We start from the raw sequence: 18,869 nt of genomic DNA, 5'->3' as shown, positions 1-18,869 counted from the left end.
GAAATAAAAATTGATCAATATTTCCAACAAATCCAAGTATCAAATTTGTGTGAAGAGGAGAAGAAAGAATTATCTAATACTTTGCAGAAGATGTGATATATGATGTTTTGAAAACATTGCAAAATAATAAAACACCAGGAGAAGATGGTTTCCCAGTGGAATTTTATAAGGAATTTAAGGAATTGTTGGTGCCAATTTTTAAAGAGATATTAGATCAAATGAGAGGAGTAAATGATATACCAGAATCTTTCAAGATGGCATTGATAAAGGTAATACCAAAAGAAGGAAAGAAACATTACAAGCAGCCTCATAATAGACCAATATCTTCTTCAAATGTAGATTATAAAATTGTATCCAAATTGTGGGTGAATTGTTTGGTTAAAATTCTTCCAAAATTAATCAATATGGACTAGACAGGGCTTATTACAAAAAGAAAGACGGATGATAATATAGTGAGATTTTTAAGTTTGATAAGTGTAACTCAATAAAGGAAAGTGCCAGCGGTAGCAGTTACTTTAGATGCAGAAGAAGTGTTTGATAGATTATAATGGGACTTTTTATTTAAGGTGTTATACAAGTTTAGATTCTCTGAAATTTATAAAAGCATTGTATAATGAGCCAAAGGCGAAGGTAGTGGTAAATGGTCAAATGTTGAGTTTGATTAAATTGGGAAGGTTTTCCAGGCAGGTTTGTCCACTCTCACCATTCTTATTTGCAATGCCAATAGAACCATTATCCGAAGTGATTTGAAGAGATGAGGATATTATTGGTTTTGAGATAGGAGACAAAGTTCATAAAATTAGTCTTTTTGCAGATGATGTTATAGTATATTTGACTAAACCAGAAATCTTATTGAATAAATTAAATGAAAGATCAACAGAATATGGATTAGTATTAGGATTCAAGGTTAATGTGGATAAAAGTGAAATGATACCAATAGTTAATGCGAACGATATACAATGTAAAAAGTTAGTAAATTTAAATGGCAAAATGATGTGGTTCAATATTTGGGGATAATGGTAAGTAAACAATTCAATAATTTGTATACATTGAACTATTTACCACTTTAAAAAAGATTAGAGGGAGATTTTAAAAGATGGAAGGAATTACCAATTGCATTAATAGGCCAGGTGAATTGTATAAAAATGATTATTTTTCCTAGAATTCAATACTTATTTCAAACATTACCAGTTTAGGTGTCTGAAATGTTTATTAGATGATTAAATAAGAGTATCAGAGAGTTTTTGTGGAGAGGAAAATCAGCAAGGACAAGTAAAAGATCAAGGAGGTTTGAGACTAACAAATTTTAAAAGTTACTATAAGGCAGCTCAATTGGGATTTTTGTCCTCTTGGTATCAAAGAGGGGAAAAAGTACCATGGGTATACTTTGAGATGAATAATATAAGTGAAGAAATTCCAGAGTAAATACTATATAAATGGAACTATGACATTTTTAAAGGTAGGAAAGAATACCAATTTTAAATCATTTGTTTTAAATATGGAATGGGATACATGTGGAAAGAGGAATAAAGATTTATCAGTTGGCTCAATTAACTTTAATACAAAATCAACTTCTTCCATTTCCAATTCTTTATTTGACATTTGGTATGAAAAAAGTATACAGAAAATTCAAGACTGTTTTAGAGGTACAATTTTTATGACATTTGATCAATTAAAGGAGAAATATGGGATACCACAAAACACAATATTTGCATGTTATCCATTAAGATCATATTTGAAGAGGAAAATAGGAACAGGTTTGAGATTTCTGAAGTATAGTCAATTTGAAAATATTATAACAGCTGCCTTTATTATTAGGTTTATAACTACCATGTATAATAAAGTACAAGAAACAAAGGAAAAAAAAGATCTGTATAAAACTAAATTGAAATGGGAACAGGACTTAAATATATAAATTCAAGAGGAAATATGGACAAAACTATGTAGAGACAGTGTAACTTATACAGTTAATATCAGATATCAAATGGTTCAATTTTTTTTTACATCATAAGTACTATACACTATGTAAGTTGAATAAAATTAACCCAAATTTCTCTACTCAATGCTTTAGATGTAAAAAAAAGGTTGGTAATTTCTTGCATTTAGTATGGTTGTGCGAAAAGGTAAAAGATTTTTGGCAAGAATTATGTGCTCTGTTAGAGAAGATATTAAAAGCAAAGATTAAAATAGATCCAATAATCTTTTTGTTGGGCAATATATATGATAAAGATATTAAGCTGGAGTTATACAAATATGAAAAAAAAGATTTTTGAGTTTAGCAACGGCAGTAGCGAGGAAGTGTGTAGAAATTGGAAAGAAACGTAAAAATAGAAAAATGGTTTTTAATGAAATAAAATATTGTCTCCCATTAGAAAAAAATACTTATAATATGAGTGATGAATATGACAATTTTTGACATATCTGTGAGCCTTGTATGAGATTTATGGATATAGATTAATCCAGACCTCCTCATCCAACTCCCTCCTTGAAAATATGTCACTTACATCAAGAAATAAATATATATATGGTATTATTAACGTAATTGCAAGTATTACTATGAATGTATGCTTTTATTTTTTCTATATTTTTCTTTTTCTATCTGTAAGGGTTAGGGAAGGTGGGAGGTAGGGGGTAAAAATTGAAAATTATTTGGTATTTATTGTGTAATGACAATGCAAGCTCATTTGAAATGTATGTATGATACTAATACATAAAATTTTCAGAAAGTTTGGACTGAATAAAATGACTAATTTGTAAATATCTGAAAAATGTCTGTTAGGAAGTTTAAATTTTGTAGTCAATCATTCAAATGAAGCAACATTTTTTTGAATGAAAAGTATTTAAAACTTTTAATACCTAATCTGCACCACTTCTTGAAACCTGTGTCTAACAAAGAAGGTTGAAAAAGATATATAATAGAGCTGGCAAGGGGAAAACTATGATGAACACTACATTCCGAGTGTGATCTAACCAGAGTTTTATAGATCTGCAATACGACCTGACTAATGCAGGCCAGCATGTCATAAACTTTCTTAACTGCACTATCAGTGTGACACCTTGAGGGATCTATAGGTGTAGATCTCAAGGTCCTTTTGTTCTTTAACACTGTTAATAATCTTGCCATTAACCACCTTCCCTGCCTTCAGGTTTGACTCTCCAAAATGCATCATTTTACACTTATCTGGATTGAACTCCATCTCCCACTTTTCCACCAACTCTGCATCCTGTCTATATCCTGTTGTAACCTTCAACAACCTTCTACACTATCCACGACATCTCCAACATTCATAAACTTACTGATCCATCCCTCTACTTCCTTGTCTTGAACATTTATAAATGTCACAAAGAGCAGGGATCCCAGAACAAATTCCTGTGAAACTCCACTAGTCACTCACCCCCAGGGAGAATATGTTCCATTCACTACTACCCTCTGCTTTCTGCAAGTAAATTTATTTCTGTGCTATAATAACTTGGAGGATTGTGTGCAGGTTTGGTCACTTAATTACAGGAAAGATGTACAAAAAATTGAAAGAGTGCAGAGAAGATTTACAAGGATGGTTTGGGGACTTGAAGAACTGAGTTACAGGGAAAGGTAAAATAAGTTAGAAGTTTATTCCTCAGAGTGTCACAGAATGAGGGAAGATTTGATAGAGGTATATAAAGTTATGAGGAGTAACTATAGAATGAATACAAGCCGGCTATTTCCACTGAGGTTGGGTGAGACAAGGACGAGGTTTAAAGGTGAGATGTTTAGCGTGAGTATGATTATAAAGAGGAACTTCTTCACAGAGAGATCAGAGAGAGCATGGAATGAGTGCCAGCCGGTGTGGTATTTGTTGGTTCGATGTTGACATTTAAGACTAATTTGGATAGCGTTAGGTCTGCTTTGTTCAAGAATGAGTGAGTCAGACACCAGACTGAGTCGAAATCAAGGTTCTTTATTACCGGATTGTAACACTTACAACTAACAGTGTTAGTTGGAGAAGGCGCATTCTCCTGATATCAGCAAGTGGTGTTTTTTTATACCTCAGGACATATACTTAGTAAATTATCATACCATTACACTGTCCAATGAATAAGCTGTTGCTACCCTTCACTGTTAGTCTGCTGCTCATCAGCTTGTTAGTGCCAAGCTTATCTTGAGTGTACAAGGTCACATCTGCATTCTGTTACTCCTTAGTACTGGGTGACTCCTTCTCCGGTCCCATCTCATGATCTTTTTACCTTACAATAGGTATATGGATGGTAGGAATTTGGAGGGCGATGGTCCAGGTGTAGGTCAGTGAGTCTATGTAGAATAATATCAGGAAGGGCTATGCTGGTTGAAGGGCCTGTTTCTGTGCAGTAGTGTTCTATGTGTGGTAAACTACTATCTGTATATTTATCTCTTGGGGCATACCCATTGGCTGACTGTACCTGTGGCTCCATCACAGACTCCTGAATAAAGGTGACCATTCCACAGCCCCCTCCCCAGTTCAGGTCAGTCGACCAGCATGGATGTGCCTTCCTTCTATTGTGAATAAAAGCCTGTCAGTTTTGCGTAACTTCCAGTCTTTTGGAGCTATTGATGTTGCGTCACTACGACTCACTGACTTGCATTTATCCAGCTCCCAATATCGAGGAAGCAGGAGAAAATTCGAGAAAATATGGGCCAGAATTTGCGATCAACATCGAAGAAATGAAGGTTGAAATGTCAACACGGATATGGAAATTCGACTCTGGTCACATGCAGTGAATGCATGCATGAGGTTGGTATTACACACTCCTATACTTCTAGCTCCTCAATTCAAATGAAGTGTACATGTGAACATCACAATCAGAATTTGCTTTTTCTGGTGGTGACATTTGATGAGAATCTTGTTTCTTCGGAAGGAAGTTGAGATAACCAACAGTCTTTTCTGAATTACTGTAAGTAACATTGCCAACTCTTTTAAAAGCTTGTCTGAGTTCCACTTTCTACATCTGCAAGAGCTTTGACATTTCTTGCGTTCGATGTAGATTTCCTGTTGACTGGAGTGATTTGACTTTTGGCTGCTATCTTTTTTTTGCTGCTGGACATACTGAAACCAAAATCAAGTGCTTCACAACCAGATTGGTTGGATGCAGAGGTCCAGGCACTTGTGGTACTGCCTTCAGGATGGGCAGGGCAGAACTTTAGTGTATAGAACAATGAGAGCGGATCTCATAGAAATATTTTGAATGCTGAAAGGATTGGACAGAGAAGATGTGAATAAGATGTTTCCCTTGGTGGGTGAATCCAGGACAAGGGGGCATATTCTTAGAATTAGAAGGTACCCATTAAAACAGAGATGAGGAGAAATTTCTTTAGCCAGAGAGTTGTGGATTTATGAAATTCATTGTCACGTATGGCTGTGGAGGCCTGATCATTGGACGAGTTTAAGGAGGAGATTAATAGATATTCAATGAGTCAGGGCATCAGGGGTATGAGGAAAAGGCCAGAATTAGCAACTAGATGTGAGAACAGTTTAGCTCAGGTTGGAGTTGTGGAGCAGATTTGATGGGCTCAATGGCCTACTTCTGTTCTTTCACATTATAGTCTTGTGAACTCTCCCCTACAATCAGAGAGCTAAAGCATGGTTATGCCTCTCTTCTGGACAGATTGATCATCTTTTATACACGTTCGATGAGAAAAACAGGCAGATACTGAAGAAAGTTCCATGTCCCCTGACGAACAGGTCCCCTGCATAGCTGTGGCTGAATGAGGAGAACCCTACCCAAGGGGTACTCACAAGTTAGAGGGACCGGATAACAGACCTTATTGGGTACTGAAGATCTGTGCAGACTGACTGATGGAGGCCCTTATAGAAATCTTCAACATGTCACTACAGTAGTCCATTGTCCCTGTAGGTTTTGAGACAGCTACCATCATCCCAGTACCAAAGTGGGTGACAGTAATAGGCCTCAATGGATACTGCCCCAAGGCACTTACCTCCACATGCTTCAAGCATGTGGTGATGGAACGCATCAAAGTGCACCTCCCAGGATCATTGGACCCATTTCAATTCACCTATAGAAGAAACCATACCACTAATGATACTTTATCCATGTCCCTCCACACTGTCCTGACTTGCTTCATACACCAGGCTGCTGTTCAATGACTTCAGCTCGGTATTTAATATGATCATTTCCCAGAGGCTGGCGGAGAAGCTGTCCTCAATGGGACTCCACACCCCTCTCTGTAACTGGATTCTGGACTTCCTAATGAAAAGGCGACAATCTGTCCTTGTCGGCAGGAGATGGTTGAGCACCATCACGTTAAGCACTCATGCACCTCAGGGCTGTGTGTTAAGCCTGCTCCGGTTCACACTACTATAGTGTTGTATGTGATCTAGCAATAAATACACCCGACATGAAATTAGAACGATTGTCCTCATTTCGGGTAACTCCTTCCCCTCTCGCATTCCATTTCTTCTTTACCTTCCCCTATTGACTTTTCTCTCCAACTCTCCCTCTGAACTGCGTGCCACTGTCTCCCAGCCGCAAGCAGTCAGAAGAATCCCTTGTCCTGGCGTCATCAAGGAGAGCAGCCTCCTGGGCAACAGTGGGACTTCAGGCTTAGTGGCATTCCCTCCCTTCCTCCTCAGCACACCGGAGCTCCTAACGGTACTCTGATCCCTCCCCTCAGCCTACTACCACACACTGGGCTCCCCACTGTGCGTGTGCGGTAGGCCTAGGCGAGGATTCGGAGTCAGGACTCGGGCCGTGGGGGGCTCTGGTGACCGGGGAGACAGGAGCCCGCCGACTCACTAGTGAGTATTCCACCAGCCCAGGAAGCCTCCCTGGAGATCAGTGGCAGTGATGCAGAGTTGTTGGGAGTCTTGGTGATTGGTGGTTGCGTTGTGGCCAGAAATTCTTTTGGTGAGAATTAGACATTGTTTTAATGCTTAAAAAACCTTCCATTGTTGTTTGTTGTTGTTTAAATATTGATGCAAGTGATTTGCTGTTACTACTGGGCTGTTTTTTAAAAATTGACCAGTTATCCAAAAAAATGTTTATCTGACATAGGCCCAGATGCGACCATTTTGGATAATCGGAGTTTATTTATTTTTATATATATATACTGCATATGTATCATTTCTCTGTATGTGTATTATGTCTGGATAAGTATCTGTCTGTTTTTACACTGAGGACTGGAGAACACTATTTTGTTGTGTTGTACAATCAGATGATGATAAACGTGAACCTAAAATTGAATTTAATTAGGAGGTTCACAGCCCAGGTGTGCACTCTGCTTGTTCTTTTCCAATTGATACATTGGAAGAATAGAGGGCATCATCCACTATTTTGAGCAACGTTACCTCTTGTCATTTTATACATGGAATAACAGCTTTATTGTTCAACAGGAATATAGTACATGATATGAAATTGTACTTAAGCTCATCCTTGGAATAAAGTGCACCAGGATCTCTTGTGTGTGGGGCATGAGGGAAAAAAAAGACTGTTTGCAGTTAACATTTTATATTGGGTTTAGAATGATGTTTATAAAGTACCCAGCTGTTACTTCAATTGGATATGCTCCCCAGTCCTGATTCACACCTGCTTCCAATTCTGAAATGATTCAAGGTGTTCGTGCATGTGCAGGGAACAAGCTCTAGTAGGCCTTTCCGACATTTGAAGAGCTTTCTTCCATATTTTCTCATTGAAGCTGAAGCTTTAATTATACTTAGAGAGGAATTGATAAATGAAACCTCCTTTACAGGGGTATCAGAGCCAGCGCTGCCAGGTTGAGGAACAGCTTCTTCGCATGGGCAGTGAGAATGCTGAACGACTGAAGGAACTGGTCACTCTAAACATCCGAGACTCTCATATTCACAAAACAAATGGACTTAAGTTTATCGATATAATACTTGGCCTGCGTATGTTTTGTTTTTCTGTATGTGTGTTATGTCTGGTTCTATGTGTGCACATTTTGCACTGAGGACTGGAGAACACGATTTCATGGGTTGTACTTGTACAATCAGATGACAATAAACGTGGTGTGACTTGACCTTTCACTCAGAGAAGCAGCAATGCCGCCTTGACGTGACTCTATTGAGTGGAGGATCTGTCAAACACATTTTTTCTTATTTTTAATGTGGCCTGACCACAAAACACTTAAAGGAGTGCTGAAGATCTCCATCAAGGCTTAACTACCTTCTTGGAGGCAGGTGAGCAGCAGTGTAGCCAGCCCCTGCCCACCTTTACCCCCTCCATCTTGTCTCTGAAAGTTCTCATGCTGCCCCAGCTGACCAACAATCATCACAATAAGGAGAGGAGGCTGAAGCACGATGACACAAATGTCAGCCCGGGAGTTCTTTTGTCCTCTCCTGGCATCTTCACACATGATAATGGGTGCAGGAACTCGACAAATCTCTAGTGAGACCTCACTTGGAATATTGCATTCAGTTCTGGTCACCTCATTGTAGGAAGGATGTGGAAGCAATGGAAGAGGGTGCAGAGATTTACCTGGATTGGAAAGGCAGTTTTTTGAGGCAAGGTGAGCAGAGCTGGGACTTTTCTCTTTGGAGTGTAGAAGGATGAGAGGAGTTTCGATAGAGGTCTATAAGATTATGAAAGGCAAATATAGGGTGGACAGCCAGGACCTGTTTCCCAGGGTCAGCAAACACCAGAGGAAATGTGTACACAGTTAAGGGAGGTAATTTTAGAGGAGATATCAGGGGCATGTTTTTTTTTTTACAGAGTTGTGGGTAGCTGGAATGCCTTACCAGGGATGATTGTGGAGGCTGAAGCACTGGAGGAATTTAAGAGACTTAGACATATGGATGATGGAATAATAGAGGGTTATGAGGTAGAATAGGTTTAGTAGTAGGGATATATATGGGTCGGTACAACATTGAGGGCCAAAGAGCCTGTACTCTGCTGTCGTGTTCTTTTTTTTTCTTTTTGAATCTTTTTATTATTATTATAATTTATAAACACATACAGTTCAAAGAGATATAAAAAATACATAGTAATAGTGTTCTATCTTTAATGAATGATTAGTGACAGAGAGAAAAATATGAAAGAAATAAAAACATCCACAACAATTAAGTTCTGAAGGAGTAAGATTCTGAATGTATTTGTTATATTTTCAAAGCTGTGTTCATTTTGCTGAAATTATGACTGGTTGGACCATTAACATTCACTTTCACCAACCCAAATATTCTGTTATGATGAGTGACTGATGTGGTGGGTAGTGATTGGCTTGGTGGCTAGTGACCACTTTTTGGGGGGGGGGGTAGTGACTGTTGGGTACTGACTATTTGAGGGGTACACTACTTGGAGGTAGTGACTGTTTGGGGGGGTAGCAGCTGTTTTGGAGGGAATTAACTACTTGGGGGTTAGTGGCTGTTTGATGGGTCATGACTGGTGGGTAGTGACTGGCTTTGGGGTAGTGACTACTTGGGAGGGTATTCACTATTTGGGGGGTAGTGACTACTTGGGGGGATAGTGGCTGTTTGATGGGTTGTGACTGGTGGATAGTGACTGGCTTGGGGGGGGGGTTAGTGATGAGTGGGTGCTGTAACCACATGGCTTTTCATCACTCTCAATGCTGAGCCAGTCACCTGACGTTGTGAGCAAAGCCGGTGGAAGAGTCAGATAATTAGAACCATTTTGCCCTACATGTCAGACCCTGCACACTGCTGCCCAATTCACTCCACAGTAACAGGGAGTGCAGCCACTTTACCATTGTGTTTGGTCATCCTGAAGCTGGTTTGCTCCCTGAACCTACTGCTTGTCAGCATCAAAGTGCACAAGTGCTAAGAGATCTCAGTTATTATTATTGTTAAATAATATAATCAAAGTCAAGCCATTAATTAAAAATTATTTAACTAATCTATCAGTTTTCACGTATTTTCATTAAAAGGGATGACTAAAGAAATAGGCTCTGAGTTTGTACACATGCGTACCCTATTGTAAACGTCAAAGCCTCCTCCACCACAGTACTCATAAGTGGAGCAAAGTCAGCGGTCAGATGGCTCAGAACCTGACATCCAGCTCATCGAGGGTATTTGTTTGGACTGTATACGCTGCAACCGTGTCTGCCTGTCCCGCATCGGACTTGTCAGCCACAAACGAGCCTGCAGCTGACGTGGACATTTACCCCCTCCATAAATCTTCGTCCGCGAAGCCAAGCCAAAGAAGAAGATATTATTCGTGTGGAGAGAAGTGCTGAACGGTTGGCCAAAAGTAGCTGGTGGTTCTCCGTGGAATCACTTGCTCAAGGTAAGGCACATCTGAGTTGTTTCCCTGAATGTAACATCTGGATTATTATCCATGGAATAGTTTGTGGTTGATCATGTGAGTTCTCTGAAGCAGTATCAATGTGAGAATCATGTTTCTGATTGAAATTAATTGGGGGAAGAGGATTTATTTGTTTCAATAATTCGGTAGTGCATTTCCATCATCAAAATATTTTACAGGTAATGAGGGAAAGGGTTTCCTACACCCTGCTGTAAAGTTTTCAGTGGGAAGGAAATATAATACTGAACAAAAAAAAATATGGGTTAATTAGGAGCATAATTCCAATTCAGTTGCGAATACAAGAGGTAAAGTGCCTTTATTTAGCAGGTTATGCTGTCTTCCAGGGGTCAATACTTGCCTTCAGTGCTGGTAGTTTCTTTACCATTGATGAAACACATATGTTCCTTTTTATGCCTCATGGCATCACTTTCATCCATTTTAACCAGTATTCTAGAAATGGACTATCTCTTTGAACTCTGTCCCTAAATGTCAATCTTTGTGCTTAACCACTGAGCATCAGATGTATCTCGAACATTGCAAGCGATTACCAACTTTGTTTTGACCTGTAATCCTAGAAAGCATCAAATTAAACATAAAAATATTTTTAAAAGTCCAACTATATAGCATGGTGCCTTTTAAAATAGTTTGATATATTTCACATGTGTTAGCATTTCAAATTTGTAAAGTATTCTTTTTGTGGAATTCAATACCAGGCAATGTTTAGAATAAGTTACAACATCATGAGTTAGTTTCAAGCCAAGCATATGGAATGGATGAAGACTCTTCCCTCTCCATTAAATCATTTAAAAATAACCCATTCATGTACAATTTTAAAATTTCCTCTTACCATTTTAGTTTAGAATGAAAATAAAAGTGTCATTAAGTTTTATCTATAAATACTTCTCCTGCATTTTTTTTCCTGCAAGGTCTTGTAATGGTTTAAATTCTGAACTGGAAAAGAAAATTAGAGTAAAAATTAAACTTTCCATTTGAAACTGAGAGATTAAGTTGAATATCTCATTTATATTATTTTCTTGTTTTCGGAAAACCTCAAGGCAGTATTCTGGGTCCAATTACCTGTGTCAGTGGTTCTCAACCCTTTTCTTTCCACTCACATATCACTTTAAATATTCCCTATGCCATAGGTGCTCTGTGATTAGTAAGGGATTGATTATGATGGTATGTGAGTGGAAAGAAAAAGTTTGAAAACCACAGTTTTAATTGTACCTCATTGACTCGTTTCATAACTCCAAAGGAAATGGGCCAATGACAATTTTTATCAAGCAAAATATTTCAGTAACAATTGGGTCTAGAGCAGTGATTCTCAATCTTCCCACTCACACACCACCTTAAGCAATCACAGAGCATTAATAGCATTGGGAAAGAAAAAGGTTGAGAACCACAGAATCACTTCATCTGTGACATTCCTTTTATCACAAGACCCAACATGGGGATATCCACTGATGATTAAATAATATTTACAACTCCTCAATAGTAAGAACAAAACAACAGTCACTGGTTGATTAAAAAAGTAGTAAGTAACATTCACAGAAAAATGCTCCAAAACTTTCCAGCTCCCACGCCTTACTCTCTTAATCTACTTTTTCCTTAATGTGGAGTTCTTAGTTTTAGGTTTTTTTTTCTTTTCTCAGTTTATTTTACATTTATACAACATGACATCTACTCATGGAGTTAAAGCTGGGAAAATACATTAAGGACCTGAGTAAAGATGTTAAAGTGTTTGAAAAAGGACTCAAAAGACCTGCGAGCCTCACATGTTCATTGCTGAAAATTTGGGTGAATTATGAACACGACTCCAAAATTAAGGAATTGCAAAAACAGTTGAAATTCATGAATCCCTCATGTTTGACAACATGATAATCTGGAATGAAAAAAATCTCACAATTTATTATGAAAGCGAGAAGCAGAAGAAACAGTTTGAGAATCATTAGCTTGGAAGAGGGAACCGAATCAGGCCAGCTCCCCGAATTCTTTGCTGAGTTTCTTCGCGAGGTTTTTGGACAAAATCTGCTGCTAACTCTTCATGGAATCAACAGAGCACACCGAATGTTCATCTCTAAACCTGAAGCCTTGATCAGTTATTCTCTTCTTATACTGGTTCCAGATCAAAGTGAGTCCCGACACAGAGGGATGAATCATAATTAGAGCATTAGGATTGTGGACGACAATTTGCCAGAAGTCACGAAAGAATGATCTACATATAAAGGAGTCATGTCCAGCTCTTCAATGCCATCCTAAAATTATCATTGCACTTCCCAGCTTGATTGAAAATCACTTTACCCGACAAAATGAAGAAGTGGCTAATTTCTCCTCAGGCTGCGGCTGATTTTCTGAAAGATTATCTTCCAGTTTCAGGGGATGAGTAAAATGTGTAATTACTGACGCTTTTTATATCCTTTATTTTTGTCTCTTTTTGATATGAGTACTGGGGTTTTATTCTTTTTTTTTGCTTACTTTGAGATGAATTTAAACTGATGTTTGATAAGACTTCTATATTTTTCATGAATTCCTAGGGGAAATTTCTTTCTTTTTGTTTAAAGTATATATGTCCTTTACAGTTTTCCTTTTTTAAAAACTATTTATACTTGTTATAAAGAAAGAGAGGTTCACCTCTCATTTTTCTTTTCACTTATATGGTAACTAATGTTATCGGTTAATAATTAATTATGGAATCCATGGGAATATTAATATATTTTTTAAAGTAGACACTATAGTTTTGCAGCTGTGTGAGCTTTCTTTTATGTACAATTCTAGGATAACTACCAACAGTGAGTTTTGGTATATTGTTTTCTCTGTGAGTTACTGCCATGAGCAGTGGGGATTCACAGGGAGGAGTTTGTTACTTTAGTATGGAATTTTTTGAGTGGTTGTATTGGTTATCTATTATTGGGTAGCCATCACTTTAAAAAAAAAGTATTATTGACTTCTAATTTCTCAGATACCCAGAGATATTAAGGTCTTGTCATGGAATATTGTGAGGTCGAACCATCTGGTTAAACGCTGAAAAGTCTTTTCTCATGTAAGAAAGTTTCAACCTGAGATTATTCTGTTACAAGAAACACATTTTCATCTACCTGATATATTGCAATTTTTGATCATTTTGAAGGGATAGAAATTCTATTCAGCAAAGGGGTGTTTCAATCTTGATTGATCAATTGGTGCCGTTTATTAAACATGAGGTTATTGCCAGCACTAATGGTCATTTTCTTATATTGTCTGGTAAACTATATAATAAACTTTGTCTTTGTTAAAATTTATGATCCTAATACTGATAAACCATTTTTTGAATGCCCTCGTTTCTCTTTTACCAGATTTGAATGTCTATTCTTTGATAGTAGGCACTGATTTAAACTGTTGGTTTAACTGCTCATCTCATAAAATTGCTTATTTAATTATACAGCTATATTTATAAATTCTTTTGTGTTATAATCTGGGTTATTGACATATGGTGATTTCTTCATTCTGATAATAAAGAATTCTCTTTTTTCTCTAAGGTCCACCATACATATTCACGCATTGATTACTTTATTATGGACCAACAATTAATTTCTTCTGTTGACTTTTATTCTTATGAAAACATATTAATTTCTGACCAGTCTCCAGTGATTTTTGTCTATTAATATCCTGGATTTACCTAGAATTACTAAACAGTGGTGTTGAATCCTCTTTATTATTGGACCCTGATTTTTTAAAAATTCATGAAAGATCAAATCACCTTTTATTTAGAGTAAAAGCTCCTCTCTGGATGTTTCTGTTTTAGTTATTTGGGATGCTTTTAAAGCTTATACTAGAAATCATATAATTTAATTTATGGCAATTGTTAAAAAGAACGCTAATTCTGAGAGAGATGATTTGGCCAATCAGCTGAAGTTTATTGCCCAACTTACTAACATGTAACGTTACCAATATAACTTAACTCTGAAACCCCAGCTTTTAAAAAGAAGGGTCAAACTTAAAATTAACACAACTTACTTATCCAACACAAACACAACTTTTAAAGAGTAAATCGAAGTTCAACGTGCATGGGAAAATGGCAGGGAAACCTTTTGCTCGCCAAATTAAAAATTATACAGCTGAAGGGTTTATTAGTGAGATTCACAGAGACAACAGTAAGAATACTAATAATCATGTTGAAATAAACGGCACTTTCTCTTAGTTTTACTCTTAGTTGTACAGCTCTAATTCGATCAAAGTCCAAAATTGTATATTGCAAGTCCTGGATAGTTTGACCGTTCCTACAGTTTCTTCAGAGAATAAATTCAAGTTGGAATAGCCGATCTCTGAGCAGGAGCTATGAACTCTTTGCAGTTCATTAAAGTCCCTGGTCCCAACGGCTTTCCAGCAGAGTTTTATGAATCATTTTCCCATTTACTGATACCCCATTTGGATTCTGTTTTTACTCAATCCTTAGTTAGTGGGAAGTTGCCAGAAACTTTTTATAAAGCCCAATTTCTCTTGCTAGATGAATAAGGACCCATTAGACTGTTCTTCCTATTAACCAATTTCCCTGTTAACTATTGACACTAAGATACTGCCTGTGATTTTAGCTTGTAGGTTAGATAATATCATGCCTTTAGTCATTTCTGAGGATCAAACTGTTTATAAAGGGACATTACTTACTTTTTAATATCCATTGTTTGTTAGATATTCTTTATTCTCCCTCAGTTTCATCCTCTGAATGTATTATTTACTTAGACACTGCAAAAAGCCTTTGATAGAGTAGAATGGGAATATTTATTCCATGTGTAAGAGAAATTTAACTTTGGATTAAACTGATATATTTATCTCCTACAGCTTCAATCTTTACTAAATCAATGAAATCCAAACCTTTTAAGTTATATCATCGTACCAGACAAGGATGTCCTTTAAGCCCATTATTAATTAAATTGGCTATAGAACCTCTAACAGTGGCTTTTTAACAATCAGCTGATATCTCGGGAATCACAAAAACAAGATGTGTTCATAAAGTGTCTCTTTATTCAGATCCTTTATTGTATATATTGAATCCTGACTGATCGATTACATACATTTTATCACTTTTTTATCCATTTGGGCAGTTTTTGCAATATAAATTGAATTTGCAGAAGAGTGAGCTGTTCTTTTTAAGTTCTTCCTGCTCTTTAGATTCCTCTATTCCTTTTAAGATAGCTTGAAATCAGTTCAACTATCTAAGTATTAATAAGAAATTCAATAATCTGTTTAAAGAAAAATTTCTTACCTTAATGAGTCATGTCAAGAAGTCTTTGACACAATGGTCCCCTCTATTGATGGCATTAATTGAATGCATCAGTATTATGAAGATGAATATCTTACCTAATCATTGGATTTTATCATATCTTATAGGGAATTTAAGCGCCCCATCTTAAAAATGTTTTCCTTAAAAATATTAAAAAGAAATGGCATTATTGGGGTTGGCATTATTGGGCTGCTATTATCAGTTACATTATTTTTGGATTCATCACAAGGAAAATTTAGGTGCTTCAAGATGGATTAATTTGGAAATGTCTAACACCCCAATTGCAAGTAACAAAGCTGTAAATTAAGTAAGTAAATAAAAAACCTTGGCTTACCAGCGGCAAGCGGTGATGGTGACCTCAGGGTTCCAGGTAGGAGCAGTTATTGTGGTGCCCAGTGGTGGGGAGTTTTTGGAGAGCGGTGGTGGGCAGGTGCTTCCACCATCAATTTATGTGCCGAATCAATGTCAATTTGTTTTTTTTTGGTGAATTTAAGGTCTCAAAAGTATATCCGGCGTATAGGTCGACCTCCCCCCCCCCCACTTTGAAAATTTTTTAGTGTTTCATGACTTGACTTGTACACTGAAATAGATGGTATATAAAATTTGTTTATATTTTACTTTATTGTTATATTTCTATGTAATATTTCTTTGATAAAACTGATATAAATATTGAAAAAGAGAGTTGTTTTCCCTGAAAGACTCTTGCAGTTCAAAAAGGTTGGTCGGTGACCCTTTTTCAAAGCAGAGGTAGGAGTGGGTTGTGGAAATAAATGATAACGTCTGCCATTGTCTTGGTGCAGAACTGTGATGTTTCTTTTATTGTAATAAAAATAAACTTGCATTCATTTAAAACAACTATACTTTATTAGCTGCAGTACTCACAACCTGATGGAAGCATCCAGTTTGAATCCATTCCCAGCTGCAAAAACCAATCTCCAAGTCCCTCCAGTGGTCAGGATTATCACTAGCACTCTATCACTACATCCCCTTTCCATGAGATGTTTAATCTAACAACGTGACACACTAATACAATATTCCCTTCAATTTAATGTTCAACACAAACAAAAACACAAACATCTGCAGCACAAACTTTAAGTGTGCAGTTATTTTATCCTTTAGGGATTGTCTGTCAGCTGCTTTGAGAACTCGTGTGGATCTTCTTAACATAGGTGCCTGTGTCGGCTCTGCTGGTCCTCTACTGTGTTTCCTCTGTTGCTGTGCACACTGGATCTTCTGCATTTGTCTGTTCCTGCAGTGTATCTTGCATTTTCAGCAAGATCTTTGACCCTCCTCTGTTCTGACAGCGTAGGATCTTGGATTTACATCCTCCAGAACAGTGGCCTTTTTGCCCCAGATGTTGGAATCTTTGAGTCTCACTGTGTCATGTTCTGCCAGTGGCCCTCAGCTTCTTGCTGACTTGTCATAGTTTGAACTTTGTCTCCATTGCAAATGCTTTTGTTTCCGTTCAACATCTCGGTTCTTGTTTTGGTCTGCAGAGTAGGGAAGTGTGATACATAGTCTATGACCCATCAGAAGCTCAACGGGTGACAAGCCATGTTCAAGTGGTGAAGTTCTGTCGATAGAGCTAGATATGGATCTGAGCCACTGTCTTGTGCTTTAAGCTACTGTTTAACTATGTGAATCTCATTCTCTGCTTTACCATTTGTCTGATGCAGAGAACTTGAAGTCACATGTCAAAAATCATACTCTTCTGCAAAGTTACAGAATTCTCTACAACTGTAGCATGGTCCATTGTCACAGTAGATAATTTGAGGAATTGCATGTCTTATAAGGATCAATTTCATATATTTAATCACACAAGCAGCAGACATGTTAGGAAGCAGCACAATCTCCAGATAGTTTGATAGATAGTCAGTAACCAGCAGGTAATTCTTTCCTGTGGAACAGATTAGTCACAACTTTCTGCCATGGTTCCGCTGGTAAGTCAGTTATGATCATGGGTTTCTTTGTTTGCTTAGCATGATGGTTCAAACAGGTCTCACGGTTGGAAACCATCCTGTCAATGTCAGTATTTATCCCTGGGCAATAAACCATAGTTCTGGCCCTCCTCTTGCATTTTTCCATTCCAAGGTGCTCCTTTTCAGCATCTCTTGTCTCAGTGATTGAGGAATTGCAATTCTGCTCTGTTTGAGTAGAAGCCCATTGACAGCTCTGATGTTGTAGTCTGACTGATATTCACCTCCAGGCCATCCTTCATTCAGATTCTTGATGACCTTCTGTAGAACTGTGTCCTTTTCTGTTTCAGCTGGAATCTGCTTGGATTTCATGTCAGATATGGGAAGAGATTCTGTGATCAGGTTCACATGGAGAATCACATCTGTTTCTGTGGAACTCTCATTGTGTGCTTCACTCTGTGTCGTTGCCCTGGATAACGCATCAGCTAACACAACAAGTTTCCTTGGTGAGTACACCAATTCAAAATCATAACGTTATAGCTTCATCATCAGTCTTTGCATTCACGGCGACATCTCACTGAGATTTTTCCTGATTATGGCTATAATGACTTGTGGTCAGTCTCTGCCATGAATGATTGTACGACATACACATAGCTGTGGAATTTCTTGAGTCCATAGACCAGACCTAGACACCCTTTCTCTAGCTGTGCACATCGGCATTCAGATCTAATGCTACTGGCCTCCAATCTTCTTCCACAGCCTGAAGTAATGAGGCATCTATTCCATATTTTGAGGTGTCTGTAGATATTTTCATCCTTCTGGATGCATCAAAGAACATCAAAAGCACTGGTTCTGTACTTAGAATATGGTCTTCAATTGTCCCCATTCTTCCTCGTGGTTATCTATCCGCTTGAATTCACAATTGTCCTGTTACAACTTCATCAAGTACATTGTCTTGGAAGACAGATTTGGTATGAATTTACCAATAATAGTAATTATTTCCAGGACTCTCAATATGCTTTATTTTTGTCATTGGGTCCAGGCATCTCTAGAATAGCTTTTACCTGCCTCTGACAATTTATCTCCCAGAAAGATGATTTCCTTCACACCAAACTGATATTTTTCTCTGTTTAACTTTAATCCATACTTCTGGATGTGCTGTAGCATTTTGATGAGGCTCTCATTGGTTGTTCTTGTGTTGATCCCATAGGATCATGCCCTCCATGTACACTCATACCCCATTTATGCCTTCTATGATGTGCTCCATTGTCCTGTGGAACAATTCTGGAACTGAGGAAATTCCAAAAGGCATCCTCAGACAGGAGTATTGGTCAAAAGATGTATTAAATGTAAAGTATTTTGTGCCATATTCATGCAGTTGTATTTGCCAAAAGTCCTGGGATGCATCCAATTTAGTGAAAAACTCACTTGTAATTTCATCCCTGGTTGGA

General features: G+C 37.5%; 1 long non-coding RNA gene across 4 annotated transcripts in view; it reads left to right on the top strand.

Annotated features, from left to right (window-relative positions):
- LOC138750370 (uncharacterized) overlaps positions 1-18,869 on the top strand; it is a 46,682-nt gene that overhangs the window by 11,421 nt on the left and 16,392 nt on the right. For 3 of the 4 annotated variants that reach the window (XR_011349343.1, XR_011349337.1, XR_011349309.1), the window contains one exon: positions 4,608-4,748. The exons of the other annotated variant lie outside the window; for it this stretch is intronic. This is a non-coding gene — a long non-coding RNA (uncharacterized lncRNA). The remainder of the gene's footprint in view (positions 1-4,607; positions 4,749-18,869) is intronic. 4 annotated transcript variants of the gene reach the window in all.

This window comes from Narcine bancroftii, chromosome 1 (genome assembly GCF_036971445.1).
Source record: "Narcine bancroftii isolate sNarBan1 chromosome 1, sNarBan1.hap1, whole genome shotgun sequence".
In the NCBI taxonomy this organism is placed as follows: Eukaryota; Metazoa; Chordata; class Chondrichthyes; order Torpediniformes; family Narcinidae; genus Narcine; species Narcine bancroftii.
Note: the sequence above shows the minus strand (reverse complement) of the source record. Positions and strands in the feature narration are given on the sequence as shown.